Source organism: Podarcis pityusensis (genome assembly GCF_964106645.2).
Source record: "Podarcis pityusensis genome assembly, chromosome: 5".
Taxonomy (NCBI): Eukaryota; Metazoa; Chordata; class Lepidosauria; order Squamata; family Lacertidae; genus Podarcis; species Podarcis pityusensis.
In genome coordinates this window covers 86206946-86232961 of record NC_138032.1, presented here as the reverse complement: position 1 = coordinate 86232961, position 26016 = coordinate 86206946, and the positions used below count along the sequence as shown (strand labels likewise).

At 44.3% G+C, this 26016-nt stretch overlaps 1 protein-coding gene and 1 long non-coding RNA gene across 2 annotated transcripts in view; one reads left to right on the top strand and one right to left on the bottom strand.

Moving 5' to 3' along the window:
* Positions 1-11334: 11334 nt before the first annotated feature.
* LOC308477723 overlaps positions 11335-26016 on the bottom strand; it is a 15538-nt gene continuing 856 nt past the window's right edge. The window contains exons 2-4 of the long non-coding RNA XR_013986679.1: positions 20640-20711; positions 12960-13069; positions 11335-11903 (exon numbers count right to left, since the gene is read on the bottom strand). This is a non-coding gene — a long non-coding RNA (uncharacterized lncRNA). The remainder of the gene's footprint in view (positions 11904-12959; positions 13070-20639; positions 20712-26016) is intronic.
* PLAU (plasminogen activator, urokinase) overlaps positions 24162-26016 on the top strand; it is a 19254-nt gene continuing 17399 nt past the window's right edge. Inside the window, exon 1 of the mRNA XM_081006535.1 lies at positions 24162-24287. The gene's annotated coding sequence lies outside the window, so the exon portion shown is untranslated. The remainder of the gene's footprint in view (positions 24288-26016) is intronic.

Genomic DNA, 26016 nt, shown 5'->3' with positions numbered 1-26016 from the left:
ATAGGTACCGCTCCGGTGGGAAGGTAAATGGCGTTTCCGTGCAGTGCTCTGGCTCGCCAGAAGCGGCTTAGTCATGCTGGCCACATGACCCGGAAGCTGTATGCCAGCTCCCTCGGCCAATAAAGCGAGATGAGCGCCGCAACCCCAGAGCCGGCCACGACTGGACCTAATGGTCAGGGGTCCCTTTACCTTTACCTTACATGTTAGTACAAGTTGCCCACGTGCATGGTAGCACCATAAGACTGCTCAGCCCATTACATTAAAATCCTGCCTTCCCCACCACAACTGAACCTGAACTAGAGCAAAGGTCTAGATCCTCGCAAGGAATATACTGTAATGCAAACAGCTAGTTAGGAAGAACTCTTTCAAACGTGAGTGTATTTCAGTTGGTTTGAACTCGAACTGCCCCTTCTTTAATGCAATTTTTTTTTTAATTATTATTATTATTATTATTATTATTATTATTATTATTATTTCAACTTATAAACTGCCCTATACCCAGAGGTCTCAGGGTGGTTCACAACAAGACCACAACATATAAAATCAAACGCCCACCATCCATGTTACTTTTGATATTGCTATTCTTTCAACAATTTATATACCGCTCAACACTGTAGTTTCCAATAGGAGTCAGCTCTTGATATGTGCAAAAATGAAGGCTAATTCTAAGGCTCAGATACTACAGAAGCTTCTAGAAAGGCTGTTGCTGTTTCAGCTTAAACATTTTTAGGGGAGAGAGGAGGATTCTTGAGTGTCTCTTAAAAGCAATTTAGGAAGCACCCCTTTCATGAGTAATTCCCAGACTATTCCTGGGCACATTAGGGGGATCACAAGAGATTAATTAATTAATTGACTGACTAACAGCTCTCCCTCAAATTGTGTGCCTCCACTGAGAGTGGGCGCGACTCAAGTTCTTAAGTTATTTTTTTATATAAAGGAGCAGCAGAATTCTTAATCTTCAGAGGAGAGCTGCCTGCTGTGTCTCTGCATGAATCTCTGTATTGGGTTTGCCACCTTTCAGTGAAGAGTCACACCTAGGGGAGATCCATAGCAGGGCACTGTTCTTGCTGTCTCACCGATGGGGACAGGGAATAGAGTCTTCTCCCATTGTTGGTGAGGTTTCGGGTCACCTTAAGACCTAGCAGGTGTTTACTGGGATTAAAATGGAAGAGTGGGTTCTCTGCTGCTGATACTGCACTGTTTTAATTGACTAATTGTTTTGATTGGTTGGTTTTTTAATTGGTTTTGCTGTTGCTTTAATGAATATTGTAAACCTCCTTGCGATCTTGTTATGTGAAAGGAGACATAAAAACAGAGTAAATATGCAAGTGAGCAAGAAAACAAGTAATTCATAAACCAGGGGTGGTTAGACCACAGTCTGCAGACCATATTCAGATCCACAAGAGGCATAAAAGGAAACACTCTTGGGTGTAAAAGTGTCCTTCCGCCCCCCCTCCCCAATTTAATTTGGTGGGAAGTGCCTCAGCTGAAGTGAGGAGGGGACTACCTTACCTATTCCTCCCAAATGTCATGAGCTGCAGGGCCACGTGACCAAGTTCCATGTGGACTCTGACGGCAAGAGATTGTCTCTCAGTGGGAAAATGACTCATGCATTCTATATTAATACTGTGCACATGGAGTAAACAAATTCTAAGACAAGGAGTTGAATCCGCCCAGCCCAAATTTAAATATCTTTACAACGAATGCTGTTCCTTTCATGCTATGTTCACAGTGTTATTGGGACTTTGGTAAAGACTTCTTTTGCTGTGCCAGTTGTTATTTTGTCTAATCTGAGCAATTGCAAGCCACACCCAACCTGAACAATCATGTTCCCACGGGTGACAGAGTGATGCTGGTTCCAGATGATTGGGGATATGATATGATTAAACAAGAGGGAGAATGCCATATTTAGAATTTGTAGGCGGAATTGCAAAGTGGTGTACTAATAACACTATTCCTGGTTTGTTCGTTTGTTTTAAATTCAACGTGCAAGATTTCTGATTTTTCTTTTTCTTTTTACAGGCATGTTCTTGCAGAGCATCCATTTGGAATGCAATAAAGATGTCTGGTGTGTACAATAGGCAGATTTGTTCCTTCATGCAAATATTTATCATGAAGCTCAACACCATCCCAAATCTCCAGGAACTGGATGAAAAGAAACTCAGCCAAGCCTAACAATATTGACTACCAGTGGTTGAGACCAATGCTCTCAGTGTTAACACTGATGTCAAACAATGTATTAATATATATAGATTGTGCCACAAAGCAATTTTATTTGCTCTTTGTAGATTTTTAAAAAATATTTTAAAAAATGGATCTGAGGAGGGAGCACACCTAATTTTGATAAACTTTAAATCTTACAGATTCATACTTAGAGGCATCCACCCACCCCTCATCTCCATGTGGATATTTGTGAAAACCTATTAAATCCATGCAGGTGGTGCTGTGGGTTAAACCACAGAGCCTAGGGCTTGCCGATCAGAAGGTCGGTTGTTCGAATCCCCACGATGGGGTGAGCTTCCATTGCTGGGTCCCTGCTCCTGCCAACCTAGCAGTTTCAAAGCACATCAAAGTGCAAGTAGATAAATAGGTACTGCTCCGGCGGGAAGGTAAACAGCATTTCCGTGTGCTGCTCTGGTTCGCCAGAAGCAGCTTAGTCATGCTGGCCACATGACCCGGAAGCTGTACGCCAGCTGCCTCGGCCAATAAAGTGAGATGAGCGCCACAATCCCAGAGTTGTCCGCGACTAGACCTAATGGTCAGGGGTCCCTTTACCTTTTACCTATTAAATCCATCAAGAATACAATTCCCCAAATAAACATTTTTAAAGAAAGGATTTACTCCTAGGAATGGCTATAAAGTACCAAATGGAGTTGATAGAATCATGATAGAGCTGCAATAACAGTTGGGTCGTTATTTCATTGCTGTCTAAAAATGATTCTCCATAAATCCCATAAGAGGCTCACCAGCTATGAGGAAGGAACTATGCACATCAGAAGAACGAACGAGATCCCGAAAGTAGCACAACAAGACAAACAGGAGTACTTATAATGCAAGGTCAGGATTTTCAAAATCCATCAATTAATTTAACACCTGTGTGCCAACAACAACAAATTACCGTGTAATGTTATTTTAAAACTTCCCTCTGGCACAGTTTTAAGTGAGTAGTCTGCAGATGCTATGGTAGCTTCTGTGTGCAAATCCCCATACAAGCACACCCACAGCTGTCATAGAACAAGCAGACAGTGAAATCATTCAAAAAACCAGCACATAGCCAGGGCCAGATTTAGGTTTGATGAGGCCCTAAGCTACTGAAGCTAATGGGGCCCTTTATATGTCCAGCTGTCCTTTGTCAACAACAAATTGTCACTGTTTTTGTGTGTTGAATATATGCTATATAGCAATTTATGGACCTAATAGTTATCTAAAGCCATTTGCACATAACAAAATATGTATTTTATCAGAGTAATTGTTGAACTGAAATACAATTAAGAAGTATATTAATAGTGAAATATAATTAAGAAGAAGTATATTAATAGTGATGGGACGCAGGTGGCGCTGTGGGTTAAAAACCACAGAGCCTAGGACTTGCCAATCAGAAGGTCGGCGGTTCGAATCCCTGCAACAGGGTGAGTTCCTGTTGCTCAGTCCTTCCTCCTGCCAACCTAGCAGTTCGAAAGCACGTCAAAGTGCAAGTAGATAAATAGGTACTGCTCCGGCGGGAAGGTAAACGGCGTTTCTGTGTGCTGCTCTGGTTCGCCAGAAGCGGCTTAGTCATGTTGGCCACACGACCTGGAAGCTGTACGCCGGCTCCCTCGGCCAATAAAGCGAGATGAGCGCCGCAACCCCAGTCGGCCATGACTGGACCTAACGCTCAGGGGTCCCTTTACCTTTACTATATTAATAGTGAAATAATTATTAAGCTCTAACTGTATGTAGGTTTTATTTTATTAGTTTTTTATCTTATATTTTGGAAATGTACATCCAGGTTTTTTTCCTTTAAATTTTTTTTGGGCTCCCAAGAGAGTGGGGCCCTGGGCTATAGCTTGTTTAGCTTATACCTAAATCCAGCACTGCACATAGCCAATGAGATTCAAAAGAAGGGTTTTTAATGACCCTCCCTGAGCTTGTAATGCAACATGTCACAATGTGTGTGATGTGTCCTAAATATGTTTCCCATTCACTAGCAACAGAAGAAACCTGGGCATGCTCTAGGATGCAATCCCAGTCCACAGTGAGTGGCGGCAAGGTCCAACTGTTGCATGTGTGAATAGGCTACACTCTAGAACAGACTTCCCCAACCTGCTGCCCTGCAGATGTTTTCAACTGCAGCTTCCATCAACCTCACCTAGGGCATCGTAGTCCAAAACATATGGAACCCCAGAACACATTTAGCGGGTGTGCAGGGGGAGGAGAGGGGGAGATTCTGTTGTACAAACCTACCGTAAGTCCTTACACTACGGTAAATTCCCAAATGGATACAAGTCAAGGCTGGGAAAGGCTGCTCTGCTCTGGAACATGGATAGAACTGTTCTTCAAGAGCGCAAGCCTTATCTAGCGGATGCACAGAAGTGCCTTGGCTTCTGCGCTCCCTGAATGTCTGAAAACTACAGTGATATTAAATACTCTGAGAACAGGAATTTGAAGTACATCCAACACCAGCATATACAAAGGAGGATTTTGAGACACATGCTTGGAAGCAAATCTGTTCCAACAAAGGCTCTGAACAGAGGATTTCCTGTTATGTTAAATGGGGTGGTGCTACTCTAAAAACAGTCCCAAAGGTGAATACTGTGTGAACCTATTAATACCACTACATATTCAGAGAGGGCCCACTAATTCATTAGAAAGCGGTAAAAAAAAAAAAAAAGAGTACGTAGAATGAACTATTAAAAACATACCACTTTATATTTTTAAGAAAAAAATGTCAGCACAATAAAACAATTCAGAATGAAACATTACTGAAAAAAGTCAGATATAAAGTTTAGCTTCAAAGTACATTCATGATAGCGGCCATCACAAATGGGAGCCAAACTTTTTTTATTTCCTTTTTTCCTTCTTTTCCCTTTCCTTTCCTTTCTTTACATTCTGTTGTTGTTGTTGTTGTTGTTGTTGTTGTTGTTGTTGTTGTTGTTGTTGTTGTTATCTTCCTTCTCCTTCTTCCCCCCCTCTTTCTTTGTTTTTGTTTTGGCATCCTGGGTCACTATTGGGATCATACACACATGAAGCTGACCAACAGTTTGTGAAAGACCTTGTGTGAGAGGCAGGGAAGGGAAGATCTCCCAGGGTGGGCGACTGGGAGAAGAAAGGGAAGATCCCAGGTGAGAGCTGGGGGGATCCATCCCTTTCCGTGAGAAACAAGGGTTCAGCTCTACCTTTTAGGAAGGACTATATCTTTCTTTCTTTCTTTCTTTCTTTCTTTCTTTCTTTCTTTCTTTCTTTCTTTTTTCATTTAGATTAATTTGTTTTTTAGTGTATTATGAAAAAGCTTCTTTTTTAATTTTTAAAAATGCTTTATTGATTTTAAAAACAACAAAACACAAAACCGTCAACAAAAACGATCCAAAATCGATACTTATTACTAAAAAGAAAAAGAAAAAAGATTTGGGTTCATACATAACTAATTCCAACATGACTTCCAATCCCCCCCATTGTGGTTCCTAAATTACATTTTTGACTACACACTTAACTTTATCTCTCCTAAGTTGTTTCAGTTGTATTGGTTTTGTAAAATTCTCTTTTTCTTGCAGAAGTCAATCCAGGCCTGCCAAAGAATTTAGATTTTTTACAATGTTCTTTTAGGTATACTCTGTAAATGTCCCACTTTCTATTAAATATTTGGTCCGTATCATCTCGGAATCTTGCTGTCAATCTTGTTAACTCTGCATATTCTAACATTTTGCTCTGCCAATCCAATTTAGAACTTCAATAAAAAATAAATAAATGAAAAACAAATGGGAACCAAGCTCGACTTCCACTCAGAAGTGGCACAAGCCCCCTCCCGCTGCTAAAATGCTGCCTGGGGGACCCAACAATGAGAAGAAGAAAAAAATACTGGGTAGCCACATTGAGAAAATGGTGGTCTAGCAGTATGTTCCAAGTCTCCCCAATTTTTGGTGCTGGCTTTGCTTACCCTAAGAACCATTTTTTTAAAAGGGTGAATTTCAAAAGCTGATATCAGATACAGTTCCCTTTGAACAAACATGACTAATCCACAAGCCCTTCCTTTCCTTCCTTTCTTTCTTTCTCCCTCTCTCTCTTTCCGTCCTAATACTTCAGCTTCCTGGCTCACACCCTGCATTTCATGTTGTCACCGACAGTTTCAGTGAAGACAATAGCTTCCAGCAATGCCTAGTCAAGCCTAGTCACCTTGGTTTAAGAGGCAATAAACGGCAATAAATTTTCTTCCAAGCTGCCTCTTTTCACTGCCTATAGATAAGCCAGGTAGAAGAGGCAGGTGGATCTTGCTTTGTCAGAAACTGCAGGCTCAGCCGTGTTTCCGCTTCCCCCGTGTCTTATTCCACTTATTCCACACTTTCTGAGAGCTTTTTCTTTTGGCCTGCCACTTTCCCCTGCTGTTTACTGCTGAATTGGCTCAAACGACAACCCACAGAAAACCTGATTGACCTCTGTTACGATTCAGTGGTAAACAACGGGTTTTCCTGGGGCAAAACGACTCAGAGGATTATCTAGTTCATTCCGCTTGCAATGCAGGAATATGCAAATGCCCCAAACAGCGATTGAACCTGCAACCTTGGCATTATCAGCACCATTCTCTAACCAACTGAGCTCTCCAGGCTGTACTTGCTAAACTGTCAGTCTTGCTCTTCCCACCCTGCTTCAATCAGGAGTATTGCCTTTTTTTAAGTGATAAAAGTATTGCAAGAACACTCATATACATACAGTGGTACCTCGGGTTAAGTACTTAATTCGTTCCAGAGGTCCGTTCTTAACCTGAAACTGTTCTTAACCTGAAGCACCACTTTAGCTAATGGGGCCTCCTGCTGCTGCCGCGCCGCCAGAGCTCAATTTCTGTACTTATTCTGAAGCAAAGTTCTTAACCTGAAGCACTATTTCTGGGTTAGCGGAGTCTGTAACCTGAAGCGTATTTAACCTGAGGTACCACTGTATCTGTTGATTCTTACTCAGGGTGAAAATTCCTCCAGGGATACGAAGGAAAGGTTTATTGGAGACATAGGGGCCAACTCCCTGGGGCACCCACAAAATTCACCATGAAGGGGCCGGGCACCCACAAATTTCGGTGCCAGGGCAATGCACGCTGCATGGCACTCACAGCCCTGGACACCCATGGTTGCAAGGCCAATCTGGCACTCCTGCTTAGGGATACCATGAGGTACCAGCCACTCAGAGCTTCCCAATCAGGTTTACTGCTCATAATATGTCACCCCACATTTTCAACTTGCAGTATTAATTCCTGTAGATGTTCACATGCAGAATAGCCTCAGCTGTCACCTGACAACTTGATCACAAGATCAGGCAGTGGAATGCCCCACTCCCTTTCAATCCCATGGCTAAAAGCAAAAGAAAAACCTATGGCATCCATTCAAGTCTTATTAATATTCCCCCCCCCCCAAGTTAAACAGAATCCTGAATGCATTGTTTCGTAGTCAAAGCTGCTTTCTGTTTTTCACCCAACAAACCAATCCCATCTTTTGTAAGTCAAGCAAACGAAACACCCAACCCTAACCTTTCGGGAATCTGCCATTTCAACAAGAATGATTTTTTTCTAACTGTTTTCAGCTTTCAGACCGCTTTTTCTAAAAGCCTATTCATGTTATTCACACCTGTGTCATCATGCATGAGCTTAAATATATGTCTTTCTCTGTGTGTACAAAGGCAGGGAAGTTACAACTGGGTGTGGCTTTTAGCAAATGTTCACGCCATGATTTATGTGCAGAAGACCATCTACATGCAGGTTGCGCACAGCTCCTTGCATGGAAGTGCTTTCTACGCAGGAAATATGTGATGTGTAAACCAAGTGGAACTCATCGAGACTTTAGGAGAATCACCCAAAAACGACAAGAATTATATCTGAGAATAGACTGATGTGTTGGCAATCTGAAGACTGGACTATACTCTCTGTGGGTCTTCCCTTGGGATCGGTCTGGAAACTACAGTTGGTTCAGAATGCTGTGGCGAGGTTGCTGGATGGTGCACCTAGATGCACACATATTACATAAAGGCTGAGGGAACTGCACTGGCTACCAAACAGTCATCAGGCCAAGGTTCGCGGTCTTGTGGTTAACAACTTGGGACCAGGTTACCTGAAAGACCACCAGGCCCTGTAAGATCACTTAGATCAGGGGGATCTTTCTGCTCATGGCAACACACCCTACAGAATATCAGAGTGGTGACTCCAAAAAAGGCATTTTCTGCTGTTACCCTTGCACTGTGAAATGCCCTCTCCTTAGAAGCAGCACCCATCAGTTGCTTCTTGGAAAAAGTTATCTTTTTGTCCAGGCTTTACCTGACCCATCCATACAATTGGGACCTGTCTGATGTGTACAAATCCCCCCAACCCCCCCCTCTCTCTTGCTTTTTAATATTTTTTTAAAATATTGCTTTTTTGGTTTTAGGTTGTATTTTTGTTTTATTGGTGCTGGGTCCCCAACACTGCCTTGTATTGATGTTGTTAACTTGCTGCATTATCCATTGCTTACCACGCCTCAGAGTGACTTACAATCATACAAATATACATGACACAAAATGTAGTATACATCCCAAAAAATAAAAGAATGCCAATTGTCTAAAAGTGCACAGGCTGCAATAAAGTAAAATGAACAAATTCTACTCCCACCCACCCACCCAACCCTAGTAAAAGATGAACACAGATACCGGCTAGAGTTTCATCATCCCCTATGACCCCAATGAAGACTCAAATATCTGGGTGACCAGGAAAGCCTTTGAGAAAGAAACTTTTTAGAGAGAAACTGGGGGGGGGGGGATGATGGGGAGGAAGGGCCTTTGGCTGAGAAGCGGTATAAAACCTAACAAATAAAATTTGTGATTTTGCTGGAAAGAAAGGACTATGCATTCCTATTATTTACAAACCTTTCACATTTCCTTTCGTGGGATGCACTCATTCTCTTCCTGGAAAGCTGGTCTTCCCATCAACAGCCTCTTTTACCACATCAAAATGTGATATCAGCCTCATGGGTCTGACTAAACAGATCTGGAAACCTCATTAAAAAAAATCTCCATCCCATTTCAAGGAAGCCTGAAAAAAAGATGTCAAAGCTCCCAGAGCCACAAAGGCGAATAATAAACATTCAAACAATGTACATGGGATATGATGAATTTTGCACAAAGGAGCCTTGTCAGGGTTCCCAACAAGGTAGGACTGTCCCCGTGGAAATATGCACCAAGGATCTCATTAGATCTTGAAGAAACTGTGTGCAGGAAGGTGAGAGGCAGGGCTTGCTACTGCCTTCTCCCTCCTCCTCAGGGATATTAGGCTGTAGATGTGAAAATCCTGAACTGAATATTCGAAAAGCCCTATTATCCCATTTACAGCCAATGGGCTATAACCATCACCCTTGAACATGCCCATGCCATTACTGTGAAGGGAGAGGATAGCCTTGCTATCATTGGAAGTTTAATGAAAACAAGCAAGGCTGCATCAAATCATCTCACATTTGAAAATTATAGCAAGGGAACACTCGACCTCTTTAGAAATTCAAGAATGAAACAGACACTTAACATTCTCCAAGCGGCATACAGAATGGAGACGTGATAGGAAACCTTTTGTCCCTTTCTGTCTGTGGATGGAGAGGCACCAGTCAACAGGTACCCATGAAATTTGTTCTGTGCAACCACAGTCTCTACAGCACTCAGAACAAAGGTTTTTTATTCCTACAATGGCTAATTATATTTTGAGCACTGGAAAAGGCTGTTTCTTCACAGCAGTTCTTCAGGTTATGTGAAATACCCACAACAACCAGGGCAGGGAGAAGCAAATCCAGCCTCCAACAAGTGATTGGATGTAGAAATCTTTAGGTAAAAGTAAAGGGACCCCTTACTATTAAGTCCAGTTGCGAACAACTCTGGGGTTGCGGCGCTCATTTCGCTTTACTGTCTGAGGGAGCCGGCATTTATCCACAAACAGCATCCGGGTCATGTGGCCAGCATGACTAAGCCGCTTCTGGTGAACCAGAGCAGTGCACAGAAACGCCGTTTACCTTCCTGCCAGAGAGGTACCTATTTATCTACTTGCACTTTTTGGCGTGCTATCGAACGGCTAGGTTGGCAGGAGCAGGGACCGAACAACAGAAGCTCACCCTGTTGCAGGGATTCGAACCACTGACCTTCTGATCGGCAAGCCCTTGGCTCTGTGGTTTAGACCACAGTGCCACCCGCATCCCAGAGAAATCTTTAGAAGCAGGTAAAAAAAACTAAGAGTGGCACTAATAGTTTCATTAAGTGCCTCTAAGGATAAAATACAAATGTTGGTTAGGGTTACAGTCACAAGTGCATTTGCATGGGATAATAGCCCCTGTTCAGCTCAGGGCAGAGTGTGCATGTGGACTTATCTTCCAGGGAGACTAGCCCTCTCAACAGCATCCAAAGGGAAATAAAAATAATTTTTTGTATATCAGCTATTGCTTCCTCCTCTTCCTTTCTTTGAGTCACTGACCAAGCCCTTCCTCAATTTTTCCTCCCTGACTGAGCTGTTCGTATCCTCTCCACCCTTCCTTTGTGACCACAAGGGGATTCCGCCCCCCCAATCTCAAACTGGAGGACGGCACGGGGGAAAACCTAAACAAAGTGAGAAAGGATGCCGTTGGGACCAGGGTGCTATACGCACAGTAAAATAGTTTGTCAGAGATCGTGGGATGTGCTCAAGCAGGCTGGGTAAAAGGGATGGCATTTTCAGCAAGGGATTTGCCCTCTGGTTATCTGATATAAGGTTTTCCCAGTATTAGGTGTAAGGGAAAGCATATCTTCCCTGCCTACTGTAGGGAAGGGAGGCACTTTAGGGCCCCCCAAGTTATTAAGTAGGGGGCTAGGACCCCTCAATTTTGAGCGGTAACATCGCACATGATGTCAGCATTTCGCACTACATCCCTGAGCAGCAACATCGCACATGACGTCACCACAAGCCACTTCAGCACATTGTGCAATGTTGTGACATCAGCGAGTCAACCCCGGAACTGGTTCTCAATGCCACAGTGCGATTCCTGGCATGAAATAACAATTAATTGAATGTATGTAATAAGAATAAAGGGAAGCATCTCTGGTCAAGTGCAAAATGGATGTCTCTCGTAATTATCTAACATCCCCACAAGGGCTTTGAAATATACTCAGAGTCGAGAGTGGATTTCATGCTCTTTATTCAGCTCATAGTGGTGAGGAGGAATGAATGTCCCCCTAAAGTATCTGCTTTATATACATTATTTACACAATGGGCTGCACGTGATTGGCTAATTCTGGAATTCTCCTGTAGGCCAATCAGGTTGTGGATTCACTTCCACCTGGAGCTGGATTGGGTGGCTCCTGTGGACCAATCAGACTGCTGCATTCTGAATCCTATTGTTCTAGGACCAATCAGACTGCTGTATTTTGGATCCTATTCAACTCAGTACATAACAGGCTTCTTGATCAGAGACCTTTTGCTTCCAGACCCGCTCGAATAATCTCAGCACTTCCTCTTCTAGCGCTGGATTTTTTTGTGCTGCTGTCAGTATGGTTGGGCATCGAAGCAAACCACTGCAGGTTACAAACAGGATGACACGCCACCCCCAACTTGTTGCGTTCGCAGTGTCCGCTAGAGCTAAGCCTTTGCATTCCAACACATCAGGAGTGGCCAGTCAAAAGCAAACAGCGAAATGGTTGCTAGGCCTCAGGGCAGGAAAGTATCTTGCTGTTCATTCAGTCAATTGCACCTGAGAGGGTGGAGAGACAGGTGAGCTCTCTCAGCTGCCAGGTGCTGACATCCTCAGACTGTCAGCTCTGGACCACTCCCATTCACCCCAGAGATGTTCCACAGCTGGATTTTTAAGGACCTGCCCCAAACCCTCTGCACATCCAGACATAAATGTGTTGTAAACACCCTGGTGTGGCTCCCCTTGGTTACATATACAGCCCAATAAGACAACAACCTAACCCCCACCCCCCACCCCAGTATAGCTCAGTTGGAGCATGGGGCTAAGAACAGCAAGGTCGCAGGTTTGATCCCCATATGGGACAGCTGCCTATTCCTGCATTGCACTAGATGATTCTCAAGGTCCCTTCCAACACTATGATTCTATGCTATGGTTAATTTGACCCAACAACCCCCACTCTATCAGATGCCCGAACAAAACTCATTGCAGTCAACTGAATGCAACCAACCATGCCCTGGGCTCTCCAGCCTCTTGCACCACCAACAAAAACAAACAAATAATAACCTATCCACGAAACGCTGACACAAAAACTCAGCACATCTGCTATGCAAAGGTCATTATCCCCTCTTCTTTCTCCCCACAACCTCACAATGTCTGTGGCAGTAGCATCTCACACCGAATGCAACTGACCTGTGGAAAATTTGTTAAAGATTGGAAACCGCTCAGATTTTTTTGTGCAAAGATGCAAACGAAATAATGATATCTGGATTTGAGGACTGAAGATAATGTTTTTTTTTTTTTATAGAAAGTGGCTTTGTTGGGTGTTATATTATGGATTGAAGAAAGTGAATATTGTTTTTATATAGCAGACAGATGAAGCATCAGAAGTTCTTAGCGTTCCGAATCTTATTTTTCTGCCTCTCTCTTTTAACCTCTTTAATATTCTTTTTAAAAATTTCTTTCTTGTTCTTTATCTATTCCCCCACCTCCTTTTGTGCTTTTATTGTATCTAGATAAAAAAACTTGGTTTGGTTTAAAAAAAAAAAATCAGGAAAAGATATTAAGGTTTCTAAACCTTAATAAAAAAAATTTAAAAAGAGAGAAAGGAACACTTACCTGGCAGGGGAGACACCTTGATCATGAAGGAGGTTTTCCCAGGGTGAGGCTCATCCATTGCACTGCGGGTGTGCTGACCCCTGCGAGTTCCCCAAATGCGGGAAACTCGACTGCATAATTTGTGGTAGTGGAGAGGGAAAGAGAGAGAGAAAGGACTCTATGAATTGAAAACAGAGGTATTATATGTACCTTTGTTATCCATGATAATTTTTCAATAAAGACAAAAAGAAAGAAAGAAAGAAAGAAAGAAAGAAAGAAAGAAAGAAAGGAAGAAAGAAAGAAAGAAAGAAAGAAAGAAAGGGGTTTCGAATTTGGCCAGCTTGTGCATAAATAGCCAGAGCCTTGACCAAGAATGCTGGTGTCTCTCAATACAGTGGTACCTCGGGTTACATACGCTTCAGGTTACAGACTCCGCTAACCCAGAAATAGTGCTTCAGGTTAAGAACTTTGCTTCAGGATGAGAACAGAAATTGTGCTCCGGCGGCACGGCACGGCAGCACCCATTAGCTAAAGTGGTGCTTCAGGTTAAGAACAGTTTCAGGTTAAGTACGGACCTCCAGAACGAATTAAGTACTAAACCCGAGGTACCACTGTAACCATTCATGGCTTCCTGAACGGGGCTGCTCCATTTGCCTAGCAGATCAGTGCATTTTGAGCAGGGCCTTTTTTTCCTAGAGAAGAAGGTGCCAGAACGCACCTCCCTCAGAAGACCCGCCCCAGAGCCCTGGGGGAGGGGCGGTCTCCTCACCAGCCAGAGGCTCGTTGAGGTTGCTCGGCTGAGGAGAAAGGAGCCATCTTCGCCTCAGCTGAGCGGCTTAATGAGCCCCACCCTCTGCACCTGCCCGTCTCACGTGAGCCGGAGCAGCATGGGGGACTCGCTCGGCTGAGAGCGGAGAGGCTTCTGCACCTGGCTGAGCAGTTAATGAGCCCCCGCCCCTCGTCAGCTCATGAGTAGCAGCAGCGCAAGGCTTCATTGCCTCAGCTGAGCAGCCTAATGAAGGCCCTACCCCCACATCTCTCCGATTTGCGGGGAAGGGGGCTTGCTCAGCTGAGGCAAGGCTTTCCCGGGCACCAGCTGTTAGCTGGGGGCCCGAAAAGCCTCAGCAAAGTCCCGCTGCACGTCCGGCTCATTACTTACCACACTTTTCTGTGTATAAGATGCGGGGGTTTTTTATTTACCGTATTTTTCCCTCTATAAGACACACTTTTTCCCCTTCAATTTTTTTTAAAAATAATTTTTATTAAGTTTTCCATTTAACAATCCAATCATATCACATTAATTATTCCAAATTATACCAATACATATCATAAAGTCCAAATATTTTGCCAAATTATATATTTTTGTTGGGGGTTCCCATGCTTCGAGTTCAGTAAGGGTCCAATCATCTCATATTTCTGCTGCTTTTAGTATCCACCAATCCCATCTTTCAATCTTCTTGTTTCCCCTTCAAAAATTAAGGGGTAATGTGTGTGCATCTTATGGAGTGAATACAGGCTCCTTGGCTTCAGCAATAGCAAGGCGAAGCCTCTGAGCGCAGAGGGAGAGCTCCCCCCGCGCTCCGGAGGCTTCGCATTGCTTTCGCTGAAGCCGCCTGAAGCCCTCAAAGTGCAGCGGGAACTCCGGTTCAGCACGAGTTCCCGCTGCGCTCCGAAGGCTTGCGGATAGCCACCTGAAGCCTGGAGAGCGAGAGAGGTCGGTGAACACCAATCCCTCTTGCTCTCCAGCCTTCGCTTTGCTGGAGAGGCGCTGCACAGTTTTCCCTCTCTGCGCAGCACCCCTTCAGCGAAGCGGGAGGAGAAATGGAAGGAGCTCCGTTTCTCCTGCCGCTTCGCTAAAGGGGCGCTGAGCAGAGAGGGGGAGAATTCCCCCTCCCCTGTTCTCCCTCTCCTATGGTCCAGTGCACCCTATAGAGCGAAAAATACGGTAAATATTATGTTAAAAATTAGGGGTTGTCTTATACACGGATAGTTCATTGGGGGGATGTGGGATTGGTTGCTGCCGCGAGGCGGAGATTGTCAGCGGCTACTGGGCGTGCTATTGGTGGCTGCGGCAAGGGCTGGTGTTGATTGGCTGCTGCTGTGGCAATTGGGCGGGCGATTGGCAGCTTCTGCCGGTGAGTGGACAGGCGATAGGCGGCTTTTGCGGTGCATGCGAGTGGCAGCATAGGTCAGGCGGGTGAGCGGTTTTCGGCAATCCCTCCTAAAAAAAGGGTGACACCCCCAAGAAAAGCTCAGCAACTCTGGGCAATATTTTCTTAATTTGGAGTCCCCTCAAATAGGGGGCATCTTATACATGGGGCCATGTTATACACGGAAAAATACGGTACTTACTTACTTACTGAGTTTATATACCGCCCTATACCTGGAGATCTCAGGGCAGTTCACAGAAAAGATCATGACATATATAATCAGAATAAAAACAACAACCCAATAACACCACCCTACACAGAAAAGAGCCACATTTTAAAAGGGTATAGGATGTCAAACAGATCAACCAAAAAATTGTCTAGTAGCACATGAAAGCTTATACCAAGAACAAACTTAGTTGGTCTCTAAGGTGCTACTGGACACTTCTTTATTTTTATTTTTTGATATATTTCGACTGTGTGCGTCAGACCAACACGGCTACCTACCTGAATCTAGATCAACCAAAGGCCTGGCTACAAAGGGACGTTTTTTGCCTGGTGCCTAAAGGTGTGGAATGAAGGCGCCAGGCAAACTTCCCTAGAGAGAGCATTCAGCAGACGGGGAGCCACTGCAGAGAAGGCCTGTTCTCATGTTGCCACCTCGAGGAGGGCCTCAGAAGATGATCTCAGGGTCTGGGTAGATTCATATGGAAAGAGGCTACCCTTGAGCTATTGCAGTCCTGAGACCCTCTCCAGAGCCCGTAGAGGGTGTCCTCGTGAGCTGGAGACGCTGCGGGGCTTTGCTGAGACTGGTCAGGTCTCCCCCTGCCCCACCTCCGGGGCCCAGCTGAAAAATGCCGGAACACTGTTCTGGCACGTTCTGGCTGAAAAAACAACCCCTGTGCGTGAGATAGATGCCCTTTTTCAGTTGGAAAGCAGAGGAAGGAGCCCCGCTCCTATGGATGATATGGTTGTACTGAGCAGTGGCAGGACTTTGTGGCAGAAGACCAGGGCTCCGCTCAGCAGAATGAGCAGAAGTTCTACCACCCCACATGAAGCAGGGCTTGCTTGTTCCATTTTGGAGTGATGCCCTTTGCCATCTTAAGTCACACAAGGGCCTGAAAGACCATTAAGTCCTGAGTCTAAAATGAATGAATGGCACTGCCAATATACCCGGCAGCGAGGGAGCAAGCAGACCCTGTCTCCAGCTTCTAGGTATTCCTTATGGCACCATCTGCACAATGCCTTTAAAGCATAATCATGCCACATGGCTTCCCAGGATTCTGGGAACTCTAGCTGCTAAGGATGCTAAGAGTCGCCAGGAGACACCCTATTCCCCTCAGAGAGCTACAATTCCCACAGTTCCCTGGGAAAATGGGTCTATTGTTAAAACCGCTCTCAGAAGTGTAACTTTGTGAGGGGAATAGGGGTCTCCTAATAACTCTTGTGAGCTGGACCATAAAGAAGGCTGAACGCCGAAGAATTTATGCTTTTGAATTATGGTGCTGGAGGAGACTCTTGAGAGTCCCATGGACTGCAAGAAGATCAAACCTATCCATTCTGAAGGAAATCAGCCCTGGAAGGACAGATCCTGAAGCTGAAGCTCCAATACTTTGGCCACCTCATGAGAAGAGAAGACTCCCTGGAAAAGACTCTGATGTTGGGAAAGATGGCGGGCACAAGGAGAAGGGGACGACAGAGGACAAGATGGTTGGACAGTGTTCTCGAAGCTCCCAGCGTGAGTTTGACCAAACTGCGGGAGGCAGTGGAAGACAGGAGTGCCTGGCATGCTCTGGTCCATGGGGTCACGAAGAGTCGGACACGACTAAACGACTAAACAACAACAACAACAACTCTTGTCACCCATAGTAAAGAACTAGTTCCCAGCAACCTTAGAAAACCACAGTTCCCTGCAGTCTCCATAATTACTTAAGTGTTATGAGTCCTTCCAGTGTAGACTTGACCACGGACTCACACAGTTTGCATATGACTGCTGGTTTCTTTGTCATGGGATTGTATGTTTTTACCCCCGTCCCCACTTCTTCTTTCCATCTGAGCCAGAAGCAGCATTCTGGGGTTATTAACAAACAGGAATAAGGTGAACTGAAACTTCATCGGGAAACATCAGCACATTACATAAGGTTTCAGCTGCCCGTCTCCCCTTTGCAAAATAACGTGGCTGTTCAGTTATGCCAGCTCCCTTTGGGAATTCCAGCTGAAGCAAAGGTTCAGCGTTTACCAATGCTGTGCTTTGGAATTTGCTATGTAGGTTTTCTCTTTCTGAGCAATGCACTGGAAGGAACTGCTGAGTCAGCTGCAGCATGGTGTTTTAGAGATTTTAGAGGTCTCCACCACACAGGAGGTTTTTTTAATTTGTTGTTGTTGTTTAGTCGTTTAGTCGTGTCCGACTCTTCATGACCCCATGGACCAGAGCACGCCAGGCACTCCTGTCTTCCACTGCCTCCCGCAGTTTGGTCAAACTCATGTTTGTAGCTTCGAGAACACTGTCCAACCATCTCCTCCTCTGTCTTCTCTTCTCATGAGGTGGCCAAAGTATTGGAGCCTCAGCTTCATCATCTGTCCTTCCAGTGAGCACTCAGGGCTGATTTCTTTAAGAATGGAGAGGTTTGTTGTTCTTGCAGTCCATGGGACTCTCAAGAGTCTCCTCCAGCACCATAATTCAAAAGCATCAATTCTTCGGCGATCAGCCTTCTTTATGGTCCAGCTCTCACTTCCATACGTCACTATTTAAATTTTTTTATTTAATGATAAAAGATTGCTGTATCCAAATTCCCAATCATGTTTGCTTTCAAGAGAACCATCTGTGGAATCAGAGATAATACACAGGGCCTGGTCCAGCCAAACTCAAACTCAAAATCAGTTGCTGATTTAAATGGTTTTGATGTCTTGTTGATTTAAAAAGGTTAAGTATGGGCTTAATTTCTCCGTTTTAAATGAGCAGAATTTAAAAGAGCTTGTATGTGGCTGGATGGTGCCCAGTTTTAAAGAAACAATCAGAGGCGACCTTTGCTGATGAGGCATGAGATCAGCATTCAAGTATTCCGAAGTCATTTTCACTTGAGATTAATCGTAATGATTCACATTTGTTTCATCAGAGGCCTTACCTCCAGGTGTGTTTACCAAATGAGGAGCAGCGGGCATCTATTAGGAGCGGGAACATCTTGGCAGTGGCACCAAAGATGTGGAATGCCCTCCCTGAGGGAGGAACCAGTCACAGACACAATGCAGTTTTAGATGGCAGCCAAAAAAGAAAGAAAAAAGGCTCTTTTGTTAAGCATTTAAGCTAACTTAATTGCTATGGTATTAAGGTTCACTCTTTGCTGCTTCTAGTTTTTGGCATCCTTATCATCATTTCGTTATTGAAATGTAGATCACGAATAAGAGAAAACCAATGTATATTATCAACAAACCCCATATAACATGTTAAAACTTTATTGGGGTGCAAATAGTCTGCAAAACCCCGATATGCTTTGTAAAAAAAAAAAAAAGTGAAATGTTTGGTGTTGGATAAGAGAAATAATCTTCACAGTAGCTCATGGCGTCTTCCCCCTTCTTCCCCCACCTCTAAATTTCAAAAGGTTGCGTAACACACAGCTTTTGGGGAGGGGGGGAACAGCATCTTGCATGGTCTTTAATGGCTGGCACGGAGTTCTCCTTGTGTTCTTAATGGCCTCGCTATCAGCTATTTCCTGAACAGGAGAACTGGTTCAACCTGTATTTTTCACTGGCATGGCATCTTCCCTTCATAATAATAATTTAAAAAACCAGCTAAATTCTAAAGCTTTATTAATTTCTAACATTCACTAACTCTAGCAGTTATGGGTGCCCTGGCACCCACAAACTCTGTTACGCCAAATCTGTAACATTATTATTATTATTATTTTAAAAATACCGTATTTTTCGCTCTATAAGACACACTTTCTCCCTCCTAAAAAGTAAGGGGAAATGTGTGTGCGTCTTACAGAGCGAATGCAGGCGGGAGGCTCTGCTCAGCGCTCCCTTTAAAGAGCCACGTGGAGCGTGTGTGTGGCTCTTGGGGGCTTTTCCCCGAGGAGGGAGAAGGGCTGCCCTTCTCCCTCCTCGGGGAAAAGCTCCCAAGAGCCGTACACACGCTCCGCACGCTCTATAAAGGGAGCACGGCTCTTGGGGGAGCCTTCCTACTGTTGCCCGGAAGAGGCTGCGCGTGGCTATCCCATAAGCCAGGACAGCAAGCGGGATCGCCAGGCAGCGATCCCGCTTGCTGTCCTAGCTTCTGCCCTAGCCGCATGCAGCCTCTTCCGGGCAGGGGGAGCCTTCATCCCCCTGCCCGGGAGAGGCTGCGCGCGGCTATCCCAGAAGCCAGATCCCTCTTGCTGTTCTGGCTTCTGGGATTCAGAATTTTTTCCCCCCTTGTTTTCCTCCTCCAAAAACTAGGTGCGTCTTGTGGTCTAGAACGAAAAATACGGTATTTTTTATTAAATATTTCTTAGTTTACAAAAATATGTGTGTTGCCTCTTTTTTCAACTTGTGTTTTTCTACAGATCCGTTTCATTTGTTCTGCATACAGTATTAGGTTGGGAAGAAAAGAGGGGGAAAGGGGAATGGTGAGAGGGTGGGGTCCCAATGCTTCTATTCTTCTACTTAGTGTATGTGTGGGGTTTTGCGTCAGCGTCACTTGTGAAGGTTCTCTTTCTATTCGCTTGTTATATTTCCTTGGTAGTGAGGGAGGTTGGGGGTGGCCTAGGCTAGGGTGTGGTTGCTTGTCTTTGGTTTGGAGGTTAAAAGAAATGTGACAGTGATTTAGTTTACGGACTCTTTCTTCAGAAACTGGGGTGTTGCATTTATGAAGCCGGATCTCTCTTCCAAGCACAGATCTTTCTTTAAAAAAGATTGTCTCAGATTAGAAGACAAACTACACAGTGGACACCAAAGGAGAAAATGTTAATTTTTAAATCATATTAGCTCTGGCCTGTAGTGACTCTTGAAGGGCCGGTCTACCATTGCTTTCAGTGAAATGCTGTTTTCTGAATAAGATATTCAAGGCAATTATATATACCTAGATGCTTAATTTGGGACGAGAAACATGGGAAAGGCCACTGTTGGAGGTTCTGCCTGACAATTTTTCAGGTTTAGACCAGTAGTTACACAGCAGAAACATTCAGTTTACTCAAACCATAACTTCCCTGCCAAGTCTCTAGGACAAACCAGGGCTTATCTTTCGGTTGCTGTCGAAAGTAACGCTTGCAGGGCTTTGATCCAAGGAGAGATCCGTTGCCAAATAAATAGCTGAGCAAAGAGCTTGAAGTAACAGAATTTATGTACAAAGTGATAGGTGCCATTCGTTCCGATCCACAAGCACATCTTGCCCCCCATGCCAGATTCTTTAAGAGGCTGCTGTTATTTGGATCATTAAAAAGGGTTAAGGTTCCTCTGATTTAATCCAGCTCCCTCCCTCCCTCCCTCCCTCTCTCTCTCTCTCTCTCTCCATCCTGGAGTACTGAATTACTATGAAGGCAATGGAAGCAGTTAGCGTGGGGAGGCACAGGTCACTCACTGAATCATCAAGAACCACTTCCTTCAGCTGCTGGGTTTCTTTGTTTAGCTCCCATCTTCCTGCTTGATACACCTGAAATTGGAGGAGAGGAGAGTCTGGGGTGAGATAAGACTGCAGCAGGCACAAAGAATGTATGCTAAGCAGCACATCCTTCACACAGGAAGTGGGAGTTCTCCCATTCCGGGGGAAGCATTACTCAATTGCCATCAATCTCAGTGTGAGCTCACTGTACAATGCTAATACAGCCACTTTCTTCCTGGTAGGGGGGCTTATGTGACATAGTCTTTGCTGAGCAGATAACCCACCTTTCTTCCAAGGAATTCGAAGTGGTGTACATCATTCCCCTCCTGCCCTCAATCGTATCCTCACAACAACCCTATGAAGTAGGCTTGGCTGAGATGATGCAAATGGTCCAAGGTCCCCCAGGGAGCTTCGTGGCTGAGTGAGGATTTGAAGCCAGGTTTTGCCCAGGTCCTAGTCCAGGAGTCCTAACTCCACCATACCAGACCTTCCAAGTGCCCCTATTTTCCAGGGACGTTCCAGATTTACAGAAGCCATCCCAGTTTCTTATTTGATCCCAGAATGCCCTGCTTTTCCTTAGGTTGTCTCCATTTTCACTGGAGAAATGTTGGAGGGTATGGAGTTGTGCTACAACTCCCTGAGCGTTGGCCATGCTGGCTGGAGCTGATGGGAGCTGGAGAGGGGACCAGAAATTCCCAAACGCCTCAACTAGGCAGTTCGTCGCTAGGGATAAATGTGCAACCATTCAGAAAACAAATAAATCCTGCGAATTATCTGAAGAATAGGCAGCTCATGCACCCTTGGAGATGGCCCAAATAATTTTGTAACCTTAGCTCAATGGGGTGTTAGGGGAGGGGTATTACCTCTCGTGGAGGACACATTGTGCTCCTTCTGGGATAGTTTGTCCAAACTTTGGATGGTGTCTTGTATGCCTCATTCCAGCAACTCCTGCAGCCAAACTGGTGACAAACACTGTTCTGCTTTCCTTTGGACCACATCAGTGAGGCAGAGAGAGGGTGCTTGGCATCTGGGCAGCCCAGGAAATCCAAACAGGATTGTCCAGGATTGTGCCCCAGGAGGTCACTTCGGTGCTTTTAACACAGTGGTTTGACTTCACCCCTGGAGGCAGACTCCATTGTCCCATGAGATAAATGTATGTGAACAACAAAAAAACTCCGTGGTTCACAAACTTTTTTCCCAGAATAAAAATTTGCTCATGCCACACAATTTTTTTTAATTGATAAGAAATACATTGGAAATCAGAAAGAAACAGCTCCTAGCCGTGCTTGATTTATAACATAGAAATTATAATATAATAATGGATATCCAGAAAGTATAAAACAATTCAGCTGCATAATGACGTGAATCATTCCCAAAATATAATTATAAATGAGCCTCTTACACATGTACTTTAGTATGCATACAAATTCAATGAAAGGTGTGAGCTTGCTTTTGCTGGGTAATCTCATTTATTTGATTTGAGACAAACTCATCTCCTCACCAACCCAAAGAAGCCTTTCTCTTTTCTGATCTCACATTTGTCAGAGTTGACAATCCCTGTTCACAACAGGATGTCATGGACTACTGAAGAAAAATAGCCAATGCTTTTGAGGAAAGGTGTGGATAAAAAGTTAAAGGTAAAGGACCCCTGGCAGTTAAGTCCAGTCGCAGACGACTCTGGGGTTGCGGCGCTCACCGCGCTTTACAGGCCGAGGGAGCCGGCGTTTGTCCACAGACAGTTTTTCCGGGTCATGTGGCCAGCATGACTAAGCTGCTTCTGGTGAAACCAGAGCAGCACATGGAAACGCCATTTACCTTCCTGCCGGAGCAGTACCTATTTATCTGCTTGCACTTTTGGGTGTGCTTTCGAACTGCTAGGTTGGCAGGAGCTGGGACAGATTAACGGGAGCTCACCCCATTGCGGGGATTCGAACCACCGACCTTCTGATTGGCAAGCCCCAGAGGCTCAGTGGTTTAGACCACAGCACCACCCGCGTCCCTTGGCTGTATATATATATATATAAATTTGATACTATGCTATGCTATGCTATACTACACTTAAATGCTTCCGTGTTTCTTTGATTGCCCTTTAATCTTCTGGCAACGCTTGCAACCCTCTCCTGCCACACCTTAGGAGAACCACTGCCTTAACTAGAGCAGCAATTGATGCCCCCATATTACCCAAGAGCCAGTTGCTTTATTTTGGCATCTGAGACCGATTCCGTTTCTCATTCTTTCTAAGAGGAACAATACAATAATAAACTAAATAGCTAACAATTTGCTGTCCTTTTATGATGCTGAAAATTAGCCGTCTGAGGGCAACCGTTTCACATTTTGACTTGAGAACTGTTTAGTCAAATCTACCTGCCACCGAGTGATAGCAGTCACGAAATTAAAAGACGCCTACTTCTTGGGAGAAAAGCGATGGCAAACCTAGACAGCATCTTAAAAAGCAAAGACATCACCTTGCCAACAAAGGTCCGTATAGTTAAAGCTATGGTTTTTCCCAGTAGTGATGCATGGAAGTGAAAGCATAATGAAGGCTGATTGCCAAAGAATAGATGCTTTTGAATTATGGTGCTGGAGGAGACTCTTGAGAGTCCCATGGACTGCAAGAAGATCAAACCTATCCATTCTTAAGGAAATCAGCCCTGAGCGCTCACTGGAAGGACAGATCCTGAAGCTGAGACTCCAATACTTTGGCCACTTCATGAGAAGAGAAGACTCCCTGGAAAAGACCTGATGTTGGGAAAGATGGAGGGCACAAGGAGAAGGGGATGACAGAGGACGAGATGGTTGGACAGTGTTCTCGAAGCTACCAGCATGAGTTTGACCAAACTGCGGGAGGCAGTGGAAGACAGGAGTGCCTGGCGTGCTCTGGTCCATGGGGTCACAAAGAGTCGGACACGACTAAATGACTAAACAACAACAACAACAATGATAGGGCCACTCAGTGTGCCCTGTTCTATTTCTTGGATGCTTACTTTTTATTAAATAAAACCGTTCCTTTGAAGCCTTCCACGGCAAATTTAACTTATGAGTGATAAAGCATATGGAATTCAAGTAGGCATGAAAAGAAAAGAAAATCTGTTAACACATCTAATTTTGTCCCTGAGCACATTGCAGATGAAAAACTAAATATTCATTTCCTCTTCCAGCATGGGATTTTTCTTTACTTTTCCAAGGTAATGAAGAACGCCAATTGCTAATCAAGTATGCCGGCGAGGGTCTGGATGAAGATCTAGCTTCAGACACATACGATACAATACTATGGATGATACGCCTTTCTGTAGTGAAACTGCAATTCACAACGCTTTAGAAATCCCCTCATTGAGTCACTTGTGACTTCTGTTTGCAAAGAGTTAAATGTATGGTTTTTTTGGTTTTTTCAACTGAATCCCCCTAGTGGTGCAAACCTCCAGGCAGTGTGGAATGATATCACTCTTGTCATCAAGCTGGAATGCATCATAGGGCAGAGCCGTCCAATCAGGGCTCTGTGTGAGGGTTTATATAGAGTTATGTTTCCTCTGCAGAACAGTCAAAGTGAGCACACTGAGAGGCTAAGCCTTCCGCTATAGCAATATCATCACAGAGCACAGCACAGTTTTGCCACTGTTGTTCCATCTGGTAAGTCCAACACCTTTAAATCTTAGTTATATGAAATATAATTATATTAACTATTGCCCACACACAAGTTTTAAAGAGCCCCGATGAATGATGGCTGCAACTTTTTAATGCCGAAGACTTTATTCTCTTTTCACTCATCTCAAAGCTTTATTGTTGTGGTGCTCCCTTTTAAAGCAATAAACACCTCTTTGCAAGAGGCTTGATTGTACATGCAAAAGAGTCTTGCAAGGTCTGGAATATGTTTTTCCAAACAAGATTGGCAATTTAAAAAGAATAGACTGCTGTGATTATACTTAACGCGAATATGTCTTTGTTATGTTTGTCTGCTTGTGTTTTAATACCACTTATTGAATCTTTTCCTGCTGTAATATGGTCTGTTTTGGTTTTGAACCTGCATTAGATCTTAGGAAACAATATCTGATTGCAAAGAAACTGTGAACATTTGGGGCTAAAGGCTAAACACAATTTCAGTGTGTTCTGACATGTCAGTTTCCATCCAGGCAGTTTTGTCATTGCTTGTAGCTTTGTGTTGCTTTGGATTTACATTCATATAATTACGCCGAGTGCTTTTAGAAAGAATGGGGTAGACTTCTATCTGCCAATTTTGGAATTTTTAGCTGCGGATGAAAGACACACAAGCAATTTTTTTCAGCGTCTCTCCTCTTGCTGTTCCTTTGTGACCGTCCGGCATGATCTGGTTAAGGGAGTCAAATGCATCTATCTTGCACTTTGAGGCGATTGGATCTGCCTTTTAGATTCCATTGGGATTGTGCAGCTTTTTCAATTTGCACTTAGAACTTCGGTCCTGCAGAACATTTGGGCAGAGGCTGAGCAGGCGCGAAGGCAGCTCCCTGATGCTCCGATGTGATTCCATGTGCCCTGCTATTGCCAACCCGCACCTTGATCCCTCTGCAGTGCAGGCAGGCTCAGGCACTGGGCTGATGCCTCTGGGAAACAGAGCATGCAGCATTCTTGCTCAGCAAGCCAGTGCTCTTTGAACAGGAGCCAGCAAATAAGCATGGCAGACGTGGCCGTAGTAAAAGTAATGGGCAAGCTGCCATTGACAAAGCCAGTAGTCAAACTTCTCATTCACATATAAGGTGTGGAAATACCTGCCCTGTATCTATGATAGAGGGCTTGATGGACAGGAGAAGGCAACATCTATACCCTACAACATTTATCTGGTGAAAATAGGGACGTCCTATTCCATCATAATAATAATAATAGTAATAATAATAATAATAATAATAATAATAATATTTATACCCCGCCCATCTGACCGGGTTCTCCCAGCCACTCTGGGCAGCTTTCAACATATAAAACCCCCGCAATAAAACATTTAAAAACTTCCCTACACAGGGCTGCCTTCAGATGTCTTCTAAAGGCTGTATTGTTACTTATCTCCTTGGCTCGGGGGCCACACAACTCCATACCCTCCAACATTTCTCCAGTGAAAATAGGGACGTCCTAAAGGAAAAGCGGGGCATTCCAGGATCAAATCAGAAACAAGGATGGCTTCTGTAAATCCAGGACTGTCCCTGGAAAATAGAGTCACCTGAATGGGAGAGGGCAACACCTTGATGCCTAAGAGGGACCGGGTGGTTGATATCTGCCCAATGAGTACTTCCTAGGCAGGATTCAGTCTCAGCAATATTTATCAAGCAGGTTTGAATTTGCACATAATACAACCAATTTGCCTATACCAGTGAGCAATGGTTGGGATCTTTGT